This window comes from Rhinatrema bivittatum, chromosome 6 (assembly GCF_901001135.1).
Source record: "Rhinatrema bivittatum chromosome 6, aRhiBiv1.1, whole genome shotgun sequence".
NCBI classification, from domain to species: domain Eukaryota; kingdom Metazoa; phylum Chordata; class Amphibia; order Gymnophiona; family Rhinatrematidae; genus Rhinatrema; species Rhinatrema bivittatum.
This window is the reverse complement of record NC_042620.1, coordinates 334,404,176-334,409,333: the sequence shown is the minus strand read 5'-3', so window position 1 is coordinate 334,409,333 and position 5,158 is coordinate 334,404,176. Positions and strand designations below refer to the sequence as shown.

The window sequence follows — 5,158 nt, the reverse complement described above, 5'->3', positions numbered from 1 at the left end:
CTGTAAACCACCTTTTTTAATATCTACAGATTTTTGCACAATTTTAAAGTCTCTTGTTTTATCAAAACTCAACTATTGTAAATATGAATATCTTGGTCTACCCGTGTTTGCTTTAAAAACTCTTTAGATAATACAAAACTCAGCCATGCGAGTACTTAATGCCATTGCTCGCTTTGAAAATAGTTCTCCTGTATTACAGTCCCTCCACTAGATGCCAGTCCAGAGGTTCTTAGTAATGACACAACTTCTTGTGTCAGCTCCCACCTAAAAAATCTGTAAACAAAAAGGGTAATTTTAAAAGGAGTTAGACACATACCGGTAAATGTAACATACTATTGTAGTAATCAAATAAAAGCCATTTACGCATGTAAAGTGCACTTGCACATGAAAATCCTATGGACAATTCAATGGAATATATTGTATCAATTTTCAAAAGCCCACTTACATGTGTAAAGTATATTTACATATATACGATCCAATTTTAAGCATGTAAATGCTTTTTAAAATCAGTACCTTAGTTAATATATCTGCCACCATGTTCTCTGTGGGGCAGAATTTCAGCATAACTAGACACTTTTCACACATGTCCTCACATTGTGAATTTTATGTCTGTTTCATGTTTGGCCTAATTTGTTTTGGGTCTGCCATTTTGATACACTCTTGGTTGTTTTCAAAAAGCTAAATTAGGTTTGGTTGATCAATCCCAAAATCCAAGAATAAGTTGTACAGCCATGCAAGGTCAGTCCGAAGAGTGGGCAATGAAGCAAGGGTCAGGAGCCGGAGGTCAAACGAGATCAAGGAACAGGCTGAGGTCTTAGGCAGGCGGCAGGCATTACATAGCCTTCCAACCGGGACAAGATGAAGGTGACTTTGGTGATCTCCTTCAAAAACAAAGAAGGTTGGAGTGCAACTTGCATAAAGCATTGATTAAGGAAGCCACAACAGGAACATGGGTCCCCATTGTATCTAGCACCAATTGTATCTAGCACCAATTGTATCTAGCACCAATTGCTGAGGCATCCACTTCCACCACAAATGGCTGTTTGGGATCTGGGTGATGGAGACACAGACTGGAGCTGAAGGCTTCTTTGAGCCTCTGGAAGGCCGCAATGGCTCGAGGTGTCCAAACTCGGGTGTTGGCCCCTTTCCTAATCATAGCTGTGAGGGGGGCAACCATGGTTGGCAATGAAACTGATAATAGTTAGAGAAGCCCAGGAACCATTGCAAAGCTCGAAGACTGACTGGCTGGGGCCAGTCGCGGATCCCTTGGACTTTTTCGGGGTCCATTGAAAACCCACGGTCAGATATTATATATCCTAGGAAAGGTAGATGGGTGCCTTTAAACAAACATTTCTCCAGTTTAGTGTACAGGTGGTTCTCTCTCAATTGCTGGAGGACAATGCGAACATGTTCGCGGTGACTCTCAATGTCCTTAGAGTATATCAAAATGTCATCAAGATAGACAACAACAAAGTTGTACAGAAGATCCCTAAAGATCTCATTCATGAGGTGCTGAAAGACTGCAGGAGCATTACATAGCCGAAAGGGCATGACTACGTATTCATAGTGGCCATCTCTAGTAGGGATGTGAATCGTTTTTCAACGATTAAAATTATCGTCCGATAATGTTAATATCGTCTTAAATCGTTATAGAACACGATACAATAGAAATTCTAACGATTTATCGTTAAAAATTGTTAAATCGTGTTAGTGCGCACTAACTCGATTTAGTGCGCACTAACTGAAAATGATACAAATAAACACTTTCCAGGTCACTGAAGGTCAGTTAGGAATGAATATGTGTTCCTATTGGCTGGCTGCCCTCTTATCTATTGATGTTACCAAGGTTACCACTGAGGTGATGGTTGGGGGGATGGGAAATGGAACTGGAAACTAACGAACACCAACAGAAAATGAAACAAAGTGTTCACACTTCCCAGGTCAGTAAAGGACAATTAGGAATGAATATGTATGTATGTATTCCTATTGGCTGGCTGTGCTCTTATCTATTGATGTTACCAAGGCTAACACTGAGGTAATGGTTGGGGGGATGTGAAATGGAAAGGGTTGGAAGCTTGACAAAAAAAGTAATGTAATGATCAGCACTCACGTGGCTAGAACTTGTTTGTTTATTATTTTTGTTAGCAGGCACCTGAAATGCTAGTGCATGTTGAATTTGCCAATCACTGTGCATTTTAGAAAGGTGGTCCTGGCTGGAACTGTACACAGTTCAAATATATGTAATTGATTGTTGGTAAGTGTATTTTTTAAGTAGCCACACTGGCACAAGTATGTTTACTTTTCCTCCTACTTAACTCACTAGCTCAGCTTTGTAAGAAGGGCTTCTCTGCTTGTGTGTTGTTTTTGTTTGGTGTGAGGAGAGCAGAAACATCAGATCTTTATTCAATCTACTACAGTCATCTCTTACAGTGCCCTATCCCTATTAATACCAGGAGTGTTGTGATCTTCCTGCACACAGTGCCCTAACCCTGATACCAGTCTGAGACAGCTCCCTCCCTGCATTACTAGTGAGAGGCTGGCTTCACAGACAGGGGGGAGCTGCCTGACCCTCACTCCTGACTTCCCCCATGTCCCAGCTAGTGAATGGTGTGTGGGTGAGGGGGGGGGAGGAGGATGGTGAAGTCTGAGACAGCTCCCTCCCTGCATTACTAGTGAGAGGCTGGCTTCACAGACAGGGGGGAGCTGCCTGACCCTCACTCCTGACTTCCCCCATGTCCCAGCTAGTGAATGGTGTGTGGGTGAGGGGGGGGGGGGGGGAGGATGGTGAAGTCTGAGACAGCTCCCTCCCTGCATTACTAGTGAGAGGCTGGCTTCACAGACAGGGGGGAGCTGCCTGACCCTCACTCCTGACTTCCCCCATGTCCCAGCTAGTGAATGGTGTGTGGGTGAGGGGGGGGGGGAGGAGGATGGTGAAGTCTGAGACAGCTCCCTCCCTGCATTACTAGTGAGAGGCTGGCTTCACAGACAGGGGGGAGCTGCCTGACCCTCACTCCTGACTTCCCCCATGTCCCAGCTAGTGAATGGTGTGTGGGTGAGGGGGGGGGGGGAGGAGGATGGTGAAGTCTGAGACAGCTCCCTCCCTGCATTACTAGTGAGAGGCTGGCTTCACAGACAGGGGGGAGCTGCCTGACCCTCACTCCTGACTTCCCCCATGTCCCAGCTAGTGAATGGTGTGTGGGTGAGGGGGGGGGGAGGATGGTGAAGTCTGAGACAGCTCCCTCCCTGCATTACTAGTGAGAGGCTGGCTTCACAGACAGGGGGGAGCTGCCTGACCCTCACTCCTGACTTCCCCCATGTCCCAGCTAGTGAATGGTGTGTGGGTGAGGGGGGGGGGGAGGATGGTGAAGTCTGAGACAGCTCCCTCCCTGCATTACTAGTGAGAGGCTGGCTTCACAGACAGGGGGGAGCTGCCTGACCCTCACTCCTGACTTCCCCCATGTCCCAGCTAGTGAATAGTGTGTGGGTGAGTGGTGGGGGGGGGGGGAGGGGAGGGAGGGATGGGAAGGGAGAGACAGCCCCTGCATTCAGGGGCTGTCTCTCCCTTCCCATCCCTCCCAGGGAGTGGGGCTGTCTCTCCCTTCCCATCCCTCACAGGGAGTGGGGCTGCTTGCCCCTTCACCTCCCCCCACCCCCTCCCCTTCCCCTTCTCTCTCCCATATACCAGCAGTGGGGGATGTGAAGGGTGGGATACTTCAGCCCTTTGCATTCTGAGCTTCTGAACTTACTTTTTTTCATCTTCTTTTTTATTTTCTCATTGTAGATGGATCGTGATAGGGAGTCAGCCCAACCGTCCTCCTCAAAGGCCGATCGTGATGCTAGGTCCCGGAAGCCACGGTTCACACAGGCAGATGTGGACCTCCTAGCCCGGCTACTCCTCCTGGATGAGGAGCATCTCTACACCCCCTCAGGCAGCAGGCCTAACCTTCAAAGGGAGACTGCAGCCTGGGTGGCTCTCCAGGAGGAGTTCTGCCGGAGAGCCTCTTACCCGTGTGAGATCGAAGATCTCAAGAAGAAAGGTGAGAGATAATGTTAGTGGTGTATTATATTTATTTATATTTATTTATCATTTCGAAATGATGGGATTTGTATTTGGGAATTTTGAATGCCACATTAAAAGATAGCTAAGTATTTTTTTATTACTAAATTTTATATATTGCATAAAAAAATAACCTAGTAGGGCATGTTGTGTTTGTAATTAATTTATTAATCAATTAATGTTATTCTATTTCCTTTCTACCTCTAATTCTCAGGTCGGCATCTGAGACTTCACGAGGGTGATTGGCTTGAGGAGGTCCGCCTGACTTTAGCGCGTCCTTCGCCTGGTAGGTTGTTTGAGAATACTCCACAAGTACACAAATATTATTCAATTAATTGTAATGGAATTTGTGTTTAATATTGTTTGTGTCAGTTCCAATTCCTTTTTTTTTAATTTTAAACTGTTGTTCTCTGAAATTTGATCTGTGTCTTCGTACAGAACCACACACCAGCAGGGACGAGGCAGGGCTTCCTGGGCCCAGTGGCTGTCAGCAGAGGAGGACGGAGGGAACCGTCACTGGTGGGCCAGGTATTATATTATTAGATAATTGAGCCCTGACCATTGACCAACATGCTGCAAATGTGAATGGGGGATAAATGTGAGACTGAGGGAAGGGGGTATTAGTCACTGTGAGAGGGGAGGGAGGCAGTGGGAGAAAGAGGATGAGTGAGGAAGAAGAACTGTAGAAGAGTGTCATGTTAAAAAATGAACTGAAAAACATTTTTTTTTAATGTAGCACGTGTGTACGGGCTTAATGGCTTGTATTTTGGGCCACAGGGCCAGTACGTATGTTGTAGTACTAGTAGTAGTAGTTTGTCTAGTATCTGTCTGAGGCAGAAAATCAAAATTATTGTTTGTGATCAGTCAGTTATATAGGGTGGGATAGATGTATGTTATGTTATATATTTATATAATATTATCTCTAATTATCTAGAATGATATCCCTCCACTCTCCCTCTCCGAGGTTGTAGACTATAAACTCATTTTTCCAAAACCCTGCAATTTAGTAAACTAAGGGGTTGAATGTATTTTAATATTATAAACTTGCTGGTGTGTACAATACTGGTTTGTGGCCCTCGAGGACCATAACTGCCCACCCCT

General features: G+C 45.5%; 1 long non-coding RNA gene across 1 annotated transcript; it reads left to right on the top strand.

Annotated features, from left to right (window-relative positions):
• The first annotated feature begins 4,010 nt into the window (after positions 1-4,010).
• LOC115093314 lies at positions 4,011-4,533 on the top strand. Its single transcript, XR_003857284.1, has 3 exons — positions 4,011-4,037; positions 4,272-4,343; positions 4,496-4,533. It is a non-coding gene; the product is annotated as an uncharacterized LOC115093314 (long non-coding RNA).
• The last annotated feature ends 625 nt before the right edge of the window (positions 4,534-5,158 follow it).